Consider the following 22,063-nt stretch of genomic DNA (forward strand, 5'->3'; position numbering starts at 1 on the left):
AGGAAGGTCGGTCTATGTGGTCACTATGATTTTGTGTGTGTGTGTGTGTGTGTGTGTGTGTGTGTGTGTGTGTGTTTGTGTGTGTGGGTGTGTGTGTGTGTGTGTGTGTGTGTGTGTGTGTGTGTGTGTGTGTGTGTGTGTGTGCGCGCGAACATGCAAGTGAGAGTGTTTTTTGTGTGCATTTGCCATCTGCTAAACAATGCAAGAGCATGCTAGTCAAACTGATTATGTACTGTATCCAGTCTATGATTATCTTTTAAACTGAGGGAGCTCAAACCACATTTACGTCACAATGGTCAGGGTTTCCTGCAACCAACTAACCTCATCACTATCAGAACACTGACAGAGCCAAGTTTACACATGGCAATTTCTGCGTCCTGCATTTTAGGAGCACATCCAGACATCACAAAGGCATGATGAGAGGAAAATATAGGCCTCTCTTAAGTCCACTAGGAAAAAGGTCCCACAAAAGAGCGACTGTGATTGTTACATAGCCGGATAAACGGTAGGGAGGTCACTATTTGTATATTCTTAAGGCATTGGTGCCCCCAATTTTACATATGAAAGGGTGATTCAAGAAGCTTGTCTTCATTGTTTACAAGTTTTGCTACCCATTAACTTAATAGTGGTCTTTAGCTGAAATGTTAGCTGACTTCTGCCAGCAAACTCTGTTGCTAAAAAGAGTTTGAGAATAAATGAATGAAAGAATAAGAAATGAATAGACACAGGACCACACAGAAATCAGATTATCTTAAGGCTTAAACTAGCTTCTTTTTACCGATTTGTGTCAGTGCTAAGTTTGCGATTCCAACTTATTTTGACAAAGATTATACCATGGTCTAGGTTGAAAAGGGTGTCGTTTAAGTAAGGGATAGCGGCCGCCGAGGTGTCCTGTTATATGGCTCTGCCTGCAACCATCGTCCTACTATGGTTGTCATAGTTACCATTCAAAGCATTGATATGGAACGGTGTCCTGTTATTCAGAATTAATAGCCACCCCACCAGCCAATCCGAAAAGAGTATTTCTTTTTTCCGGGTGATAAAAAGTGATATACTACACCTATAAAATTATTATGATGTTGCTTGACAAGAGTTGCGATAAACAGCTGAGAAAACTAACGATTTTAGCTCTAAAACTCATTTAGTATTAATAATTGATTTCATATTTATTTATTTCGTAAGTGACCATGGTATAAACGGGATAATGCCCTTCGATGCGTCCATTATCAGAAATAAATGGACTCCGCTTCGCGACGGACAGTTCACGCCTCCGCGTCGTCCATTTATTTCTGATAATGTACACCTCGTCGGGCATTATCCCTTACATAACTCACAAAGGCCCTGAGAGCTACAACAAGCTCATAAGTTTATGTGTGTGTACCATAGCGGTAGAGGTTTTCCCAAGAGTTACCCCTTTTTCTAACTAAAAGATGGTCTCAGACACAACCTTGTCCCTTTTCAAGTAGGCCTACAGACTATTGCCCCGCTTTTCAGCACCAGAAAACCCCTGGGTGAGCTGCAAAAAAACATTATTATCCACAGACATATTCGTGGTGCAAAGTACACCAAAATGTTAGAGCATTTGAAGTATTGCGATGACTTGTTCCATTGCCCTGCCAAATCCTCCCCCTACCACCCCTCCCTACTTCTTTTACTATGAATAGCGAAAACTGGTTATGAATTGACAAAAGCCATATGGTGAAATTCTAGCCAGATTCTAAACTTGCCCGTTGCTATCCAGGGAGATGTGGCGTTCTTGATTGAGACTGTTCTGGGGTTTGCATCTGACCTCTGCTGTCACACAAGTGTTTAGAAAAGGAAGCCAGAGGGCCATGTGGATCATGTAACAGTCTTATGCAGATCCATATCAAGGAAATGACTCGCTCTCCAAGGTGTCATGCATAGGTCCTAGCTCTGGAGATATAGTAGAGGAGAAGAAAGTGCTTTAGTTCATAAAATAAACATAAAATGTTTATTTTGTCATATTTCATTTTTTCTTACAAATATAAAGCTGGGTGTTGCAATGCAACCTTTTGTTTTATTTAAGATGTAGTTGAGTGCTAATAGTTGCTTACTGAATCCTTTCTTCATCCTTTACATAAAAATGCTGTTACTTTTTAAGACATTTTCCTTTTCAAATAGTATTTTTTTGTTGGTGCAAGCATCAGGTCTGAGGTGCTCAACAAGAGTGACAAGAGAAAGGAAAACTCTGGACGTGTGCAGCATGTTGCTATTAACCCATCAAAGACACCCCTGGACATCGCGTTTGACCTCCGAGAGGGTTATCCAAATGGCTGCAGATGAAGGCTTTGGAGAGGCGCCGTGGCACTGTGGTCATGTTGTGTTTTAGGAAACAGTAAAAATGCATTTTCTCAATATTTACATTTCCAGCCCATCCAACACCCAGTTCAACCTTAGTTCACAGAGCACTCTGACAAGATTAACAGGTGTATCCTGACAAAATAAAAAGGCTCTTGGCAGTGATGATGAATCAAGCAACTGTGGGCCATGACGGGGAGGAAGACAGACAGACAAGCTAACGGTCAAAGGATAGAGGCCATATCTTTTAAAGAGTCCTGTGAGGACAAAGCTGGACTATTTCAGTTCAGAATTTCAGCTCTACCTGTGACATTCTGTTTCATGTTGTTTTTGGTGGAGGTAGCTCAGCCACAGCTCCATGGGGCTTGGTAAAGGGTATGTCATGATGCCACACCCTGTGTTTTTTTTCCAGACACTGTCGTGATCGCTGACAATAATTTATGGGGAGCTGCTGCCTCCAAGCTGAACAAGATAACACTAGGGGGAAAAAACGATAGGGAATGGCTGTTATATTATATAATGACTACATGCACGCTCACTCACTTCATCTGTGAGATTACACTGCTGAGTGTGCAGTCAGATTTATACTCTCTTGTTCTGTACGTCACAGTCCTCACACACAGTTTACAAACACCAACCCCATTAAGCTGTCTGACAACACAAAGAACAATAATGTTACCATGAGCTGGAAGAGCATTTATGAGCTTGGATCTGTCGTCACCTCCTCTGTGTGTGTGTGTGTGTGTGTGTGTGGGTGTGTGTGTGTGTGTGTTCTGTTTCTCCATAAGTGTTCGGTGTACCCTTTTCTTGTAAAGGCATGCAAGCTTGATGAATCTGTTACATTATCATTATCACATTATCATCTTGTTCCCCTTCTTTGCAAATTTGGATCCAAATAAAAGTATTTAAATGTGTGTGTGTGTGTGTGTGTGTGTGTGTGTGTGTGTGTGTGTGTGTGTGTGTGTTTTAGGAGGGGGGGGCAGCATGGGGAAAGTAGGATGACATGGCGGAGCAGGCAGTGTCTCCGCACCGCTCTCTGTGTGTGGGATGGGGAGCTGCCCCCACTTTTTTTTTCGCTTGTTCTCACAAAGGCACCCAGTTGCCAGGGCTTTTCACGGTAATGGCACTCCAGACCAATGAAAACAATATGCCTCCACAGCCACAGAGAGGCAGGAAAATAAATGTTACAGTCCCTCAGTCAGCCCCTCCAGCCTGGTCCACTCCACCCTGCTCCCCAACTCCCCCCCCCCCCAAAGAAGACTGAGAGGGCAAAAGGGCCTTCACTGTTCACATGATTTGTTCACATAACACAGAATCATGTCAAGGGGGAAAAGGAAAAGAAACAAATTAAAGGGGAGCGGAGGAAAAGGTTCTGGAGAATAAATAAACTTACTCCATCATTAAAATAAAGAAGGAAGAGAAAAAAAGGGCATGAGACCTCACCGCCCCGGAGGTTTCATAGGTGTGGTGATGTGCCACTGGGTCAGATGTATGAGCGCTAGCCGGACATTCTTAGGATTTTTGCAGATTGGGGAAATATAATAATTAACTTGTAGGATGACATTCCTGACACAGACCCTCCTCACTGGCTCTGGCTTAATGTAAACCAACATACCGCGGCGGCTGCAGCGCTTGAAGGCATAGTTTACTCGTGATGGCAGAAACAGACATTATTTACTCATCTGCTTGTCTGCTGAGCGCGCTGTGAGGTTTGTGTGCACGAGTGTCCTTCATCGACTGGGCCTCTGCCGGTAGGCTGCATGCCCTGCCACAAAACCAGAGGGGAGCACAGTCTCCTGATGTATTGTTAAATTAATTCTTTTTATTGATATTCTTTTAAAGTTTGATATACAGTATTATCCTAAAACGTATAAACGTTTTGTTTTGAATGCTGTTTTTATTCTTTTTCTCCATATTTTTTTAACAGCTTATTTTTCTACCTCATATATTTGTTTTACTTCCCTAATCCCCCCAACCCCGTTGGCTACCTGTGCAGCATTTTTCAATTGTGACAAGCCAACTTTGATAGCATTTAAAAAAGCCCTGAAACCCTTGAGCAAAATCACCCTACATCAATCAGTAACTGTCTTAAATATCCTAATTCACCGTTAAGTAAATAAATATACATATAAAACTGGGAATAGTCTGAGTTCTTTACTTGCTCATATGCAGCATAGTTCTCAGACATCAGATTCTCTCTTCAACAAGAATGGAGAGACATCTCTCTTTCTCTCTACCACAACAATGTTTGCCCAGGCATGCTGACAAGAGCACCAAACAATGTCAAAATTCTCCTGGTAAACAGGCACAGCAGGCCATTCAGTTGCACCCAGACAGGTTACACCACGGCCCAGACAGCCCTGCGTGAAAGCAGCCACTGAGCTGATGCTCTATGAAAGATGCGTCCTGCTGGGAGAGGGGGTCAGAGCCCCTAACTCATCACTATGTGCAGCAACACCACCGAGTGAGGGAGAGGGCAAAAGGTCAGAGGTCGAGAGGTGTGCAGCAGGAGACAGGATGGTGAGGCCTGATAAGCAGCGCCGAGCTGCCTGGGCTCTCCAGTATAACAAGCTCAGACACCTTGCCAACAGCGAGGGGACAAGCAACAGCTTAGCATGACAAAGCCCGGTGCATTCCTGTGAATGGATCTTCAGCTTTTGTGAGGTTTCTACAGCAGTTTCGGTGATAAAACAAAATCCCCCAAAGGAAATCATGCTCACTCACAGGTTTCACGGCGGCAGTGCTTACTCACAATATACCATTTGGCAACACTATTGATAATATCTTGTACATAATGTTTTTCAGAACATATTTTCTTACACAGCAATGTCAGTTAGCAGAATGAACCTCTAAACCATGCCATATATTTAGGGATAAAAGGTCTGTCTGAGACAGCCTCTTGACTCTTGTGTGGATGGAAAGAAAGCTTTTTTGCACAGATCATCGCCACCAACTTAATACCTTGAATAAATGAATTACAGCTGCTTCATTAATGTGGGTTGAGACGGGGTAGTAATGTTAATTAATCACATATTTTTGCAACAGTAACCATTTCGCATTGGTTTGCACTGCCAGTGGGAGCACATGGGAATAATCACGGACGGTGGCTCAGATCTGTAATGGGACAACACTGTGTACTGAGCAGCACTCGCGTAAAAAAAACACGAGCCGCTCTCCTTGGTGTGTTGGTAAGACGTCTGCATGCACTTAAAATTCATCCCCTTGTCCGGTAGTAGGGCTAGAACAAGGTACGTTTTGAATGAATGTTTCCATATTAAAAAGGGAAGTTCCTCATAAAGTGGCTCTCTCTCGCTCTACCTTCTGAGCGTGCATAAAACCTTTCTTTATGTCATCCTGAAAGAAGGAAAAAATAAAAAAGAGAGTAATCCGTTCTTCCCCTTCTCTCTCTCTCTCTCTCTCTCTGCGTAACCACATCCTCATGCCAGACGATAGCTATGTGAAGTGGGCGGCAGGGCCCCCGGGGGCTGTAGACCTGGTGGCTCGTTTTGTGGTTTCGCCAGCCTGTGCCTGAAGCTGGCCCTGCAAGCCTCCGTGGCACCGGCGCGTCCAGGACGACTCTCGGGTCCTTCTCTCAAGCCCCCTTTTGTTTAAGAGACGGAGAGATGAAGCCGACAGGCCCCCGGCGCTGGTTGACTCCCCTGGCAGGCCTGGAGACGAGGAGAGGGTGGGGTGGGATGTGGGTGGGGTGGGGGAGGACAGAGGAAGGTGGTGGTGGAGGAGGAGGAGGAGGAGGAGGAGGAGGACCAGCACAGAGCGAGCTCGTCTGTGGTGTGAGGCCATTGTTAGGAGCAAACCGCTGGAGACGTCCAGTCCAGACAGGCTGCAGCTCAAGTGCTGTATGACGATGCTCTCATGTCTGACAGGGTCCGCAGTAAAATGGATTTTCTCTATTTTACTGGGTCATTTGGGACATTCAGAGCAGCACATTTCACTCAGGTTGAAAAGTAAGCACGAGTGGACACATTACATTACTGTGGTTCAGAATGGCTGCGCTCTCTCTGTCTCTCTGTTTTAGCTCATGTAGCACATCTAGAGGGCATCTCTGTCTAACCGCACATAAAATCATCAAAAAATGCGTCAATATTTACAGAAAGACAAAAAGAGAAAACACAGCAAGAACGCTTTTAAAAATAAGATCTTGAAGTGTTCAAAAGTGTGAAACTTTGGCTTCAGGCTGTATAGGTGTCATGGAGCTTTTAAGCACTGGCGTGGGTGGCAGCTGGGAGGAGGAGGAGGAGTTCGGTGAGGAAGAAAAGCACGCTTTGTAGCGGCACACACTCATGTAAAGGATATGGCTGTTTTGAGGGACCGCAGCCATGTAGGAAATGAGCCAGTGTTGTTTCCGCTGCTCCGACTCTTTTTCCCATCAAGGGTTCCAGGTTTTTCAGGATGCCCAGAACATAAAAAAGAGAGAGGAAGGGAAAGAGAGAGAAACAGCAAAAGTTAAGCAAAAGAGAGAGTGGGAGAGAAGGAAAGAAAGAGAGGGAGTAAGTGAAGGTTATATGGTTAACTCTTCAAAAGTGCTCTTAAAAGTGCCTTTGCAAAGATGATACTGGGTATGATTGTGAGATAGATCAATATTGCAGGCTTGCTTCCTATCCATTGAATATAGGTTATGATTCCTAATGGCCTGTGTGGATGAAACTAATCAGGGAGCCTTATAGCCTGCGGGCTTATCTATTTTGCCCTCTGATGCGGCCTGATGTTTGTCAACTGGGTGCCCTCTAAGGATGTAATTAGATAACCGCGGTATGAAAACCTTGTCTCAACCCACAGCCAAGAGGAGCATTTAATTGCCAAAGTGTTTGATGGGTTGTCACATATTAAGTGTTCCCAGTGCTAGTCTATAATTACACAAATCATCAGGAAGTTTCCAGTGGTTGCATGCTAATTCCATTCAAGGAACACATGCCATTCAAGGCTCTTATCAAGGTTGTGTTATTGGTTTATGGTTGTGTCACTTGCAAAATCTCCAAACTCTTTCTCTGTTACAGTGCTCTACATGCACTGAGGTACAGTATGTGTGCAGTAAAAATATGACAACACAACCACAAACCAAAAGCCTTTACATGGAAACAAACATCTTAGTCCAATAGTTGCTCTTTTCCCAACCCTTTTTCCACCATAAGCATCTGACTGTTCTGCTAATAGTTGTGTAATGACTACTAGTGTGTTGAAAGCTAAAATAGCTTGATTTCACTGTAATAACTGAACATTTATAAAGACAGTGATACCAGAACCTGTTCTGTGGAATTGCTGTGATACTAAATGTAAGATGGAAAGATCTGGAAAGCTTTTATTGTTAGTGAAACCAAGACGCCGCACTTTGGTGGAGGGGCATAAATAAATCTGAACTGGTTATACAACTGCGCAACTGAAGGCCTGCTGTGGCTTTGCGAGCGAGTTTTCGGTCTGGATGGAGCAGTCGGGCCAGCCTGAGCGTCCCTGCTCACCCCGACCCTGCCCTGCCCACGCGCCTCATTAGAAGTGTGAGTGGAGTGGCCTGGCTGTGATCTCTCTGACCGGTGTCAGCACGCAGACATTCTTTCACTCGCAGATCTAATCAGGCAGGGAAGTGGCACCTCCAGGTCCCTGAGGTCAGATAGCACTCTCTTCCCCCTGGGGCCGCCCGGGGCTGTCTGTGACCGTCACATGGACCTCGGCTCGCCATTCAACAGGGCTTTTCTTTCCCCTCTCTCTCTTTCTCTCTCTGTCTTTGTCCCTGTCTTTCTCTCTTTCACTCTTTCTTTGTGTTCTTGCTAGTTTCTTCTCTGCTGATTCATTTATTGTCTTATATGTCTCTTTTTCTAATACATTGTGTTCTGTGTTGATGTCTCTCTTGTTTTCTTTCGGTCTGTGTTTATATAGAGTTGTTTTCATATTTGTCACATTTGATTTATCTATGTAGTTTGGAGTTTTAATCACTCCACCTCTTTTCTGTTACATAAAACATGAGCTGCAGTCTTTGGTGACATCGAGGTTTGTGACATTGAGATGTTGCAAAAAAAATGACAACTTACATACATCACACCAAAATACCGCAGTTAAAACAGAGGAGGAATATCTTCTTCTCAACAAAGACAACCAACGTGGTTAATAATTCAAATGTATCAGATGTTAAATGTTTAACCACCTCATCTGCGGAATGCAGATATTGATTTTTAAAGCACATACACTTGATTTAGTTAGACAGAGAAAGAGAGAAAACAGGAGGGTGATGTAAAACCATTAAATTGTCAGTGGTCGGGGGGGGGGGGGTAGAGAGAGAGAGAGATACCTCTGCAGCCTGATCATTGATTCTGAATGAGAGTTGAATTGTTGTTTGTCTGTCTGGAGCTGTGGAGCCATCGGTCTGATTCAATAATCAGGCAGCTGCCCTCTCCTCCCTCAATGCACTTAGGGTAGCTCAGTGCGGACCGGGCTCTCAGATCGCATTCCCCGGCACCTGGCAGCATCACAACTCTTAGTGAATCTGCCTGGTACGAACATTGATGCCAATCACCTGCTTTTCTCTGCACCTACTGTATGTGACAGCAGACACATTTTCAAGACAAACAGATGTCTGCCTTTGTGTCTGCATGAAACTGTGGCCATTAGTTCTGAGGGAGCATTGGCAGCCTGCAAGCCGGTGGGGAGGCCCAGTAGAGGGTGCTCTCCTCAGCTGTGAGATGTGGAGAGAAGTACTGCAAATGTCATCTCATCTTGGTCCAGCCTTCATTTATATGCTCTTTTATCTGCATATCTGTGAGAGACTTTATTATTATGTGTATGAACTGAGCCATATAAATAAAGTCCCTTCATACACCATTGGATTAAGCCACAGAGGTGCAGAATGCTTTTTTATAATTTCAAACCATCTTAGCCATAACACAGTACACATATCACTAATTTTCTTACAGTGTGTGTGTGTGTGTGTGTGTGTGTGTGTGTGTGTGTGTGTGTGTGTGTGTGTGTGTGTGTGTGTGTGTGTGTGTGTGTGTGTGTGTGCGCGCGCATGTGTGTAGAGGTTTTGTGAGTCCTTGCATAAGAAAATTAGAATGGCACAGAACGGGACAGCAGACAGAGATAGAAACAGAGTTTTTTTTTTGTCTGGCTTAACAGAGCATCAGATATACTGATGTGTTTGTGCAGGCCTTGTGATTGAACAAGACACATAAACAGCACAGTGGTAATTAATCCACAAAGAAGCAGAGCTGGGGAGAGGTAAATAAATCAACACGAGATGGTGTGTTTGTGTTGGGTTTGAAGTGAAATGAAGGAATCCTGGTGGAATGCGTGCCAAAAGGACCCGACCAACTGACTATGGCTCAGTGGGAAAACCGATGGTCACTACAGTGAGTCAATGAACCTTCCACAGACACCATCCTCGATCAGCTTGATCAGTGTTTGCAGATGATAAGCAGATTGAAGACATTTGGTCTACATATCTGTTGCATGTCTGTGTGTGTTTGTGTGTGTGTTTGTGTGTGTGTGTGTGTGTATGTGTGTGTGTATGTGTGTGTGTATGTGTGTGCGCGCGCGCCTGGTGCTGTCCCTATTCAATTCAGCATATAACTGCATCTGACATGCATGACAGTAAGTGCTTGCTAATTACAGCTCAAATGTTGCAGGACAAGGTTCTGTGTCACCAGCTTCCCGGAACAATCCAGTGATTGTTGTGTGAGTTGATTAGGCAGACAGGGCAGGGCCCTCCCTCCAATTATCCCCATTTACTGGTGCACTTTCATGCCTCCGTGCCCATGACAGAAAGAGTGTGGGAGAGGGGTGCTACACAAGGAAGAAGAGAGAAAAGAAAAACTTAGAGGGGTTTTTGAAAGAAAAAAAAACTCACTTGATGAACACTGTATTTCCAAGGACACATTTTAGCAAAGCTATTCATTTTAGCTTTGGTCATTTTGTCCGGGTATGGTTTTGCTTCCTCTGCTTTGTCAGCAGTCAGACAGTTATCTATTTGTAGTCTGTTGAGGTTGTGGAAACCAAGCAGATTTATTGGAGTTTTGGGCTGGTTGACAGTTAGCTGACATTTAATTCATATAACTGATAGATAGTTGCAAGTTAGTTTTAGTTGAGAAACATTTCAGTTGAAAGTTTGAAAGTTTGTTAAATATTTGTTAAATAGCTACTGATTGTTTACTTTAGATTAAATTTGCAAATCATGTTGCAATCTCTCAGTTCAAAATGAAATATATCAATACTGAAATGTTATGGGAAAAAAACTACACCAAACTATCAAGTTACTCTCGGCAAAATGGCTACATTCTACAGATCCACTCACGAGTCAACAGTTTTCTCTTGCAAGGCACCGAAGACCAACATGGTCTATTCCACCAAAAAGAATAATCTGATTCTCTGTTGCATTCAGTTCACTCAGTCAGTTTGACCCGACTCTTTAAGGCTGACCTTTCAGCTCCCACTCATTTAGTTTGACTCGGCCCCTAGACACAGAAACAACTTCCTCCCCCAACCAGGCCCTACCTTTCTCTCTTTTCCCTCCCTCTATTTGCCCTGTCTGTCAGACGGTCTCTCTCTCTCTCTTCTCTCTCTCCTTCCTCTCTCTCCCTTCTCTCTCACTACTACCCAGAGCTTGCCCACCAGCACAACAGGCCATTTATCTACCACATCCTCCATAAGTGTCCATTTCAGAATTTTTCCTGCCTTTCTGGGTTGTGTGGTATGGTAGCCTTTTCTTTTCTTTTTTTTTTTAGCCGAGCGTGCCCTGTCCACTGCTCCACTCTCCTCCTCGTCTGTTTGTTTTGCTGTGTTGTCAGATCTTTTTTGGACGGCGCACATAATTGACACGGACAGCTCGTTGGTCCGCCGTGGCAGAGGGCCCGGGCGCTCTGTGTTCTGGTGCCTGTGTGCCCTCGGGCCTCCTGAGTGAGGAGTTATTGAAGTGGAAGTCCTGGTGGGAAGCAGGTTTCATTTAAAAAGCCTGTGTTCCTCTTGCGGGGCCTGTAATTATGTGATTTACAACCAAAGGGGCTTTTTAGCCCCCATACTCCCCTACACCAATCTTTTTTTCCCCTCTAGTTTACCCACCTCAATTTTCACAGTGACATCCTTAAATCTGCTGTTGGCCCAAATGAAAGGGAATCAAATGAGGAGACTGGGGGGGGGGGGGGGGGGGCAATGGGGGCTGGCTTGGGGGGTTACAGGGGGGTAGGTGGGTGGGTGGAAGGGGGGTTAAAAAACATCACAGCTACTACCACTTAAGAGCTAAATGTTTCCATCTGTTTCTTCTAATTTGTTATTTTTTCCTTCTTCCTGCTCCTCCTCCCTGCTCCGTCCCTCCATGCTTGCATCCTCCTTGCTGCGCTGTTCATCTGACGTCCAGTTTGCACGGGCGCGGCCGGGTGGGGCCTCGCGCGGTACCTCATTGAAAATCAGCCAATGGGCGAGCGCTTGTCTGGGTTTGCCTCTGGTCTGCGGCTCTTTGAGCTAGCCGCTCCCGGCTCACAGATGGTCCCACCGTAATGATTTTTTCTTTACCCATTAGCTTTAATAGTTGTTTATGGCAGTGAAATGCAGGAATGTGGCCCACTTAAGGCAGAGTGAGGAAGGGATGGGGGAGAGAGGGCTAGCAGGCATTAGACATGTTGTATTAGCTCCTCAGGCTGCTATTGGCCAGAGCGGTAGTCCTGAAAGGCCTTCTACTAGTTAACTGGTAAGAGAGGCTAACCAAAAGCATGTAACATCAGCACAGAGATGCATTCATGGCTTGCTTGTTGGTGTGTTTCTAACTATGTTACATGTCCTCACAGCCTTAGCAAGATGCACAGGCCATTCCTCAAATGTTTACCCCAGGTATGGAGGAGAATTTAAACTAATGGAGTGCAAGAGAAAGAGAATACATATGCCACTGCAACTTTTGAGCCTCTGACAGGTTGAGTAATGTAAAAAGCCCAACCCATCAAGTCTCACTGAGTTCATCACCGCACTGAAAGTGATGTTTGTCTCATTCAATGAGGTCCTATAACTGCAAAATTAGAAATTAAACTTGGACAGAGCATCAAAAAAACAAACTAATATTTAAGGCCGTATGTAGCCTGGCTTACACCAGACTGCTTCTCAAATCTCCACAGAGATGTAGAATTGGTCTGGGGACGCTTTGTTCATGTCTGATATCCAAAGGGAGTAATCAACTGTGAAATTAAACTTAAAATGGTAAATTAAATTCCTACAAAAATCTTTTTGGAAGTGCATTTTTCTAGTAAAATCAGCAAGTTGCAAGATTTACTTGTATATCAAGAGAATGTGCACATATGTTAGTAAATTGTGCGCTCGTTTTACGGAATTGTGGTCTCATTTCTTTTTAGATTGCGCGCTCAATTTAGTATATAGTTTGCTTGTTTTACTACATCTGCCGCTCATTTTACTAAATTGTGGTCTCAAAATAGCAAATTGTGCAAACGTTTTACTAAATTGTGTGCACATTTTATATAATATACACATTATATAATATACACATTATATATAATATACATTTGACAAAAATTCAAATGAGAGCACATTTGAGTAAAATGTGCAAACAGTTGACTAAAATGAGAGCACAATTTAGTAAAATGAGCACACAATTTAGTAAAATGGGCACATATTCTCTGGATATACATAAACAATATCTTGCAATGACACCTCTGGGGTTCCATATCACCTTTATCCAAATGAAAAATATGGGTTTACGTGATTTGCAGATAATCACATTATGTTTTTATTTACATTTTACCCAGCATCCCAACTCTTTTGGAAACGGTGTTGTATGCAAAATGGCTAACAAACCCCAGTGAGGTGGTCACACAGGTGACATCGTTCACCATCTGTGGCCGAGGAGGATGTGCCCGGCTGTGTACCCTCGAGAGTGGGGACCTGCTGCAGGGGTCTCCTCCCGCCGAACGCCCTAATGAACTCCAGGCGCGCCGTAAAAGGACTGGGGGACTCTCTTGTGTACAGTTGCCGATGGCGTTAACACAAACCTCCTGTTCGAACCAAATAAAAAGGGGGCCCATCGCTGTGGCTCTTTATGGAGAACATGGCAGGAGCAGCCTCTGATTCATTCACAGAGAGAGAGAGAGAGAGAGAGCATGTGGGGAATGTACTCCATTCAACGCATCCTCTTCTGTCCATTAGCCTAAGAGCTGCAGATGTTCTTGTTCATTTCAAGTACTGGACGGAAAAAAAAGCATGTTAACACAGCCCAATGACTAACAGCAGTGAGAATGAAAAAAAGAAGCAATTTTTCAGCTTTCTCAGTCAAACACTAAAAAAGATATAGGTTTCATTAAGTTGAGAAAGACACATTAACGTGAATGCATCTTGTCTTTGTTGAATGATAAAGATCCCCACTGTGAGGGCAGTGTGATAACTCAACAGCCTCGAGTGGTTGAGTCGCGCTCAGGAAAGCAGGCAAAACTGCAAACAGATGTCAGCTTAATGCGATGGACCTGTTTGTTTTTACATCGCAGCTCTTTGGCAGAGTCGTAACAAACGGAAAAGCTGTATTCATTTGTGGGGTAACCACAGTCATCTACCGACTGGGATGTCGTGTTTGAAGATATACTCAGTAAAGCGTTGGCTGGCAGAGGTAATTGAATGTGATCTCATTAGATGGCTTCACATGCCATTGGTTAGAGTAGACTTTATTCACAAACATGCAATCAGATCTGTGCCTACTGACCATCCTGTATGTGATCTGTGTATGTGAGTGAGTTTGACAGTGTCCCCAACAGTTTGTCAACATTGAAATAAGCATTAAATGAGGTAAAAATACCCAAGAAGATGTGGGAATGGAGGAAAAGTGTGCAGAAAAGTGTATGTGTGTGTGTATGTGTGTGTGTGTGTGTGTGTGTGTGTGTGTGTGTGTGTGTTTGTGTGTGAGTGAGTGAGTCAGTGAGTGAGTGAGTGAGTGTGTGTGTGTGTGTGTGTGTGTGTGTGTGTGTGTGTGTGTGTGTGTGTGTGTGTGTACTTGCACATCTCTATCAGTGTCTGGAACTACAATCTGCGGCTATCATTAGTTGGATAAGCTAGCTTGGTAACAAACCCCTGTGGTTTCCACGCCCTGTAATATTAAATAGACAGGGATCAGCATTTCTTTTGATATGCGCTAAAAAGCTTGAAATGCACTGTATATTTTCATAGGTTAATTTGTTTGTTGTATTTGTGTGTACACAGACACTGGCGGTATCAGGGTTTTGACTCTACAGTATGTGTGTGTGTGTGTGTGTGTGTGTGTGTGTGTGTGTGTGTGTCTGGCCTGTCCTGAGTGTACGAGTAAAAGCACCATGTCAGACACATGTCCGCCGGCCCTCCTCTTTTTCTCTCTCCAGCCCTTACCTTGAACAGCAGGCTCTGTTGCTCAGGTGACGCACGCTCCCCGCTGAGCCTTTGAACTCTCAACTGTCACAGGAGCGTCGCTGCAGACAAATAACAAGGGCAAGGGCCGCCCGGCCCCCTCCTCCCTCCCCCGGCCCCTGCCTCAGGCACCGCCTCAGCCTAAGCCAGCCCTGCTTCTCCCCAGACAGCCTGGCACATATTTAATTATAGGCCTGGGCCCAGGCTTCACATTTAGATGGAGGGAAGAGCGCAGTAAATGCAGGACAGAACAGGAGACTCCGAGCGGCAACTCCCACACCGAGGTCACACTCAGATGCATCACCCTGACACACAACACGAGAAAGGCAGTGTAAACACAAAAACACTCAAAACCTCACTGACTTCAGAGGATAATTGACCTATTTAGATAGCTATTTATTAATCTTTTCGGAAATTCATCTTGCACCATACAGCAAGATATTTGTGGTGTGGTTTACTGATATAAAACTGTTTTTATTGTTCATGCTATTCATGCAGTTGCAGAATAGAATAGATTTGTCTGGACATTTTGCAAACCCATTTAATTTAACACACACACACACACACACACACACACACACACACACACACAATACATTAACCCAACACATCTAACCCAATCCAGTTCATAACACATTCATAGCAGCTCTCATAAACCTTTCATGAATGTGGAAGACAGAACGACGACAACTTGTCAAAATAAAAATCCAACAATAGCAAAGCAGCATTGCCGTTTTTGTTAATATTTCATGAAATGAAGTCTACTTCATTTACTATACAATTTGTGAAGTATTCGTAATCACTGAGTTTAACACTGGGAGGTAAACTAGCCTACATTCAGTATTTGTGTAACCTGGAATAGTTGGACATTCCCAGTAGCAAAAGATGAGAAATCATCTGCAAAGGTTACATCATAAAACAAAAACATTTTGTGAGTTTATAACACATTCATAGCAACTGTCATAAACTGCACATAAAGCATTCATGACTGTTTCATGAGACATGACTCAACATTCATACCAAACCTTTTATGAATGTGGAAGACAGAACGACAACAACTTCAACAAATTCAGCAAATCAGCATTGCCATCTCATTCAACAAAGACAAGATGCATTCACGTTAATGTGTCTTTCTCAACATAATGAATGCCATCACATCTGAGTCAATGGGCTACTCCAGTGCCAAAAAGACAGAACATGGTCAAGCAAATAATTTTTGTTTCATAAAAATGCATTTGTTTTATGATGTAACCTTTGCAGATGATTTCTCATCTTTTGCTACTGAGAATGTCCAACCGTTCCAGGCTACACAAATACGGGTCAGCTGAATCTAGGCTAGTTTACCTCCCAGTGTTAAAGAAGCCCTATGCAGGTCTGGTTACTTCGCTGTTTCTGGGTTTTCGCCTGATTTGGGCTCGCATTTTTCACGACATAGCTCCCCCTGCAGCTTCGGTAGCAAGTGACTGCTACGCTAAACCTCCACTAGCTAGCGAGCTAGCCATCAAGAAACCAAGCTAAACACATACAGGGCTCAGAATAAAACGGTCGAGCAAACAAATTGTTCAAGAGACTATCAAACCACATTACAAAAACGAAGTTCACCCAAGGGTAGGCTACTTACAATTTCAACAACAACAAAGCCAAATCGGAGTCCGTTTTGCAGTCTTCTAAGAAAGTAATCTGACTACATTTTCGAGACACAATTGGATACTTCCGCTGAGTTACATCCGGAAGTGTTCGGACCGCGACCAGAAAGTTGCATATTCGTTTTTTCCGCGGAGAAGCACTAAGGGGAGACGAAGCACCCACCAAATGACCCAAAAAGTGTTGTAGAACCATCAGAACGACTCTCAACCTGCATAATTAAAGGAACCATATATAAGAAATGTATTTCAATTAATCATAAAATGGCCCTGATATGTCACTAGACATTAAGAAATCATGTTCATTTCAAATACTTATATCACTGACAACAGTAGTCCGGCCAGGATTTTGCCATTTAAAAAGTGAAGTTGCAGCCCTCAACTGATGTTGATGTTGTGTTTTGTCATGTCATGTTGTGTTTTGGCCTGATGCGCCACCCTCTACCTATCTACTAATCACAAAGTCAGTAGTGTTTTGGCATCCGGGTTGGCAACCTCGAGTCAGGGGGGAGGGGGAGGGGATACACCACTCTACAGTAATTTGAAAGGGATTGCAGTACCAGTTTTGGCCACAATCTTACATATGGTTCCTTTAAGGTAATTTTTGCTAAAATTGTTGCATAGGGCTTCTTTAAACTCAGTGATTACGAACACTTCACTACTTGTAAAGTAAAGTGACATTTAAGTATAGTAGTATACTCTTTTGATCCCGTGAGGGAAATTTGGTCTCTGCATTTATCCCAATCCGTGAATTAGTGAAACACACTAGCACACACTAATCCCGGCGAAGTGAGCTGCCTGCATCAACAGCGGCGCTTGGGGAGCAGTGAGGGGTTAGGTGCCTTGCTCAAGGGCACTTCAGCCGTGCCTACTGGTCAGGATTCAAACTGGCAACCCTCCGAAGTGCTAACCAGTAGGCCACGGCTGCCCCCAAATTTGATGTAGACTTCATAAGATATTCATGAAATATTTACAAAGGCTGGAGAGAAAAATGGCAATGCTGCTTTGCGATTGTTGGGCTTTTATTTTGACAAGTTGTCGTCGTTCTGTCTTCCACATCCATGAAAGGTTTGGTATGAATGTTGAGTCATGTCTCATGAAACATGTCATGAATGCTTTATGTGCAGTTTATGACAGCTGCTATGAAGGTGTTATGAACTCAGTATAAAGAGGGAAAAAACGCACGCACATCCCAATCTAATCCTGGGTGCTGGACAAAACACTTTACGATGAGCGAGAGGGAAAAAAGTCCGCAACACCAGTATATGCTCCCAAGTTATAATTTATTTACCGTGACGTTTCGGGCCAACTCAAGCCCTTCATCAGACGTTATGAACTCACCCATCAAGTAAAGTGCTACCATGAATTCCATAGGCTTGATATTCCATAAGCTAAATTTGTTGACTTAGCTTAGCCCAGTCAAAACATAATGTTTCTTTAAGTTAAGTTACTATTATGTCAACATGTAGTATAAAGTTTATTACACATAGACTTTACACTACATGTTGACATAATTTAACTCAGCCAGAGCAACAAGGGTTATTTGAATGAGTTATGTTGAGTGGCCCATCTTTTTTTATGGTGTCGTCTCAGGAACTCGTTTTTGGAGTCTGAATGACAAGGAAAGTCAGGGAACAGAAGGTGTCTGCAGGAGTTGGGCTGTAAACAATGTTTACGTACCAACACAAAACCGGCGTTATCCTGTCACTGGGTTATTTGGGAAATGCACTCGCTTGGCCTTGTGAAGACGCGTCTGTTACAACAAGCTGTCAGCAGAGAGGAGACGGATGGCTCCTTGAAGCATCCAGGCAGAGACACTTGGCTGAGCGCCTGTGACGGTTTCACCGAAACCCGCCTCTCTGAGAGGCCTGGGCGCTTCGCTCACGTCCATCTCTCTCTCCTCGGCTGTCAGAACGCAGAGGTGCCATGAGAAACTTTCTCAAAAACAACTTTTTTCCCTCTTCAGACTTGACAATGCATTATTTAACCGTCCACTAAAACAACACTGTTGACTCCCAAGCACTGAACAATAGAGTGTTGAGTCAAAGCAGAAAAACAAATCTATAAATATTTAGACTCAATGACACATTTAAAGACAAAAAGGGGCACAAAAATAACATTCCAAGTATGCAGAATAGCTTTCCTTTTGCTCTGTCTGTAGTCTGTAACTTGCCTCTGTGATGAAGTGCTATAATCTTGGCCAGGCTTTGGGGATGACTTCAAACCCTGCAATCGGCCAGCGCCATAATTAGAGCCGCGTAGCAGCCCGGTGCACTGAGGGGTGGCTGCCCTGTGCAGAGGATGGGCTCACAGGCTGTATTTTGAAGACTAAATTATACTTCTGCACTGAGGTACTATTTCCTCCTTCTTTCTTGTCTTTGCTGAGCCATTCATTTATATGGTATATATCTGGCATTTTATTTCTAACTTCTATTCATTGGTCATTTAGATGCAGAATGGAAGTTATGTCCAACAATTACTTATTTTAATCATTTTGTGAATCAGTTTGGTCTATTTCTGTGATTAGGGTGTCTCTATTATTTCAGGCCAACATACAGGCAGTAACATTTTTGGTGACTTTACTGGTACAGACACCACTCATATTTAAATTTTATGACAAAGAGTTATGACATACAGTATCTCTTCAAAAACATTAAGGAGGAACAGCCTGCCCATACATAAGAGCCTGCCTAATGCCTGGGCTCCATATGCCCAGATGTATACATACATTATTTTCTTGAGGGAGAAAAAAAATTCACCCTTCAGACTGGACTAATCCCATTAGTGTGCTGATAGAATCTTTTTTCCTGTTTCACATGCCCAGTGACATTAAAACCAGCTGAACTCTCTGTGACCACCAGGCCCTGCTCACTGGAGGGACTGTGATGGCCTATCTACATCAGGACCAAACTCAACCTATGGTTAATGCGCTTAAGCACTCATATGCAAAGAGGAAAAAAAACAATGACAACAGACATTTTGAAAATAAAAAAAACACTCCTTTTCAGGCTCAGGCTGAAATATGTCTGTCTTCCTTAGCACATACTCAGAGGCCTCAAATCCACCCGGCAATATTGCTGCTTTCTTTGAGCGGTTTTGCTCAGAAAAAGGAATCCTGTTAAATCTGCCCTGACCTCCTTTTGATCAAATGACTCCCTAAACAAATAAAGCAACAAGAAAGCCAAACACATCAGGCCGGCTTACATACTCCGCCGCGGATCTTGGAGGCATTCCCCCTAACTCGAACCAAATGTGAGCAAATGAATGGGAATGTTTCAGTAAGGGATGTCCGACATCCGATAGCCCCTCTCGACGAGTACATTCAATCGCCCTATATCTGCACGTGCTTAGCATATCATTCGTACTGACCCGTCATGAATTTTGCACAATGTTCTGCCTGTGTGGTGAATGTTACTTTTGATGCACACTATGAGACTCTGGGCTGTGTGGGCGAACTGGAGGACATCTGCATTGGACTGCAGGCTGACTGACTGATCCCACATCCCACTGAAAGCGTCTCCCCCCTCTCACCGACTGAGAGCAGAGTGGAGTGCTCTGCATGGAGGCACACACTCTACCCTGTCATTAAGTCCTCCACCACTGCAATCCACTTCAGCTCATGTGACTCGGAATGGCAATTTTATGTCCAGTGTGTGTGTGTGTGTGTGTGAGAGAGAGAGTGAGTGAGTGTAAGTGTGTGTGTGTGTGTGTGTGTGTACTGTATGTGTGTGTGTGTGTGTGTGTGTGTGTGTGTGTGTGTGTGTGTGTGTGTGTATGTGTACTGTATGCGTGTGTGTGTGTATGTGTACTGTATGCGTGTGTGTGTGTGTGTGTGTATGTGTACTGTATGTGCATGTATCATGTATACAATATGATGCATGGGTGTGCATGGGCTTCTGCTCATGCATCCATTGTGTTTGTTTGTGTGGCTGAGCTTGCACACTCGTGTGTTTTTGTATTTTGTCACTTTGTGTGTGTGTGTGTGTATGTATGTCTATGTGTAATGTGTGTATGTGTGTATGTGTGTGTGTGTGTGTGTGTGTGTGTGTGTGTGTGTGTATGTATGTCTATGTGTGATGTGTGTATGTGTGTGTGTGTGTGGGTGTGGGTGTGCGTGTGTGTGTGTGTGTGTGTGTGTGCGTGTGTGCGTGCGTATGTGTGTGTGTGTGTGTGTGTGTGTGTGTGTGTGTGTGTGTGTGTGTGTGTGCTTGTGTGTGGCTGATTTTAAGGTGCAGGTAGTTAGGTAGAGAGCTCCATGTACAGTAATTATGGTGAACATGACAGAACATGATAGGAGAGCATGTCATGTCAGTTTCAGCTGGCCTCTGAGAGGGAGGAGTCCACTTTGATCTCACGCAGCACCCCTCCACCCATCACACACACACCTCTACACCCATCACACACACCCCTCCTCCCCACGTCTCTACACCCACTACACACCCCCCTCCACCCCATGCTTCTACATCCATCACACACACCCCTTCATAGACACCACTCCCCACAAGATTAACAGAGCTGAGCTGCTCCACAGCAGAGCTTCTCAAGTGCTAAACAAACAGGCTATCATTGCAGGGGAAAAGAATCTCTCAAAAACTGTGCTGGCACTGAAGCGTTGCATTGTTGCTCTCTACAACTGGTTATTTATGGAAAAGGAAACACAGTTTGGCGACCCACAATCTCACCAAGATCAACACAACAGTCTTACTTGAGCCGACTTGTTTGTCATTAATCATTTAGGTTCTTTTTAGTCGTTAAGGCATTTTTGAACCCAGAGGGCACTTCACATGAGTTTACTCAGACTGAGGCGTTTAGCATCTTGGTGGATAGTGTGTGTGTGTGTGTGTGGGGGGGGGGGGGGGGTTTGCAGTGCAGCTGCCGTCTGGTCTTCCTCAGGCAGGAGCCGGTCCGAGAGTGAAGCCGCAAAAGCTCTGGCTGGTGAAGGAGATAGGGGGGCTGGGTGGGGGTTTTTACAGACACTGCTCCCAAAATGAGAGGGTGTCTTGACAGGCAGGGCTGTGGACGGTATGCCTTGAGGAGCCAGGGCTCAGTGCTGGGGCCAGAGCGAGTGCTGTGGCCGGGCCGGGCCGGGCCGGGGTGGGGGGGGTGGGGGGCTTTTGTAAACAGCGACATTGTTGTTCTTCTGCCGTGGCAAAAGGCATCTGTTAAAGGAGTGGAACGTGGTACTCTGCCGTGTGGGAGCAGAGAGTTGTGGCGCGGTGGCCGTCTCTGTCAGTTTCGTTCTTGCACTAGAGACTTTAATCATCGGTCCCTTGAAAATTACAGCTGCGAAAATCACTCCCTTGCCGAAGTCGGAGGACAGAAAATGACTGGCCTCACTAGAGGAGGGAACAATCTCCACTTCCCTGCCTGTCATTGTCCAAGCAGCTCGGCAAGCATGCAATTACTGCAGATATGTGGTTATGGTATTAAACAAAATTTCCAAAATTCCCTTTTGTTGACAAGGTTAAATACTGTACCAGTGGAGAAAAGTTAGTCCCCCACAATCTGTAATCTATGTGTTGGGACTGGTGGGAATGGTGAAGGAAATGTTGTATGAAAAGTGTGTGCCGTACATACCGAAAACTCAAAGTAAAATCATTTGAGAAAAGTAAATAACTGTAATATTCTACCATCTCATAGCTACAGCTATGGTAGGAGTTAGAGATTGGGGACTGTTGCTGTCTGACTCACTTAATTAACATGCTTTTCAGACATTGTATAGCTACTAATACCAT

The sequence above is a fragment of the Alosa pseudoharengus genome, unplaced genomic scaffold (genome assembly GCF_046254945.1).
Source record: "Alosa pseudoharengus isolate Yale_2024_CS ecotype anadromous, Long Island Sound unplaced genomic scaffold, YU_APseudo_1.1 YU_APseudo_1.1_scf_2, whole genome shotgun sequence".
NCBI classification, from domain to species: Eukaryota; Metazoa; Chordata; class Actinopteri; order Clupeiformes; family Clupeidae; genus Alosa; species Alosa pseudoharengus.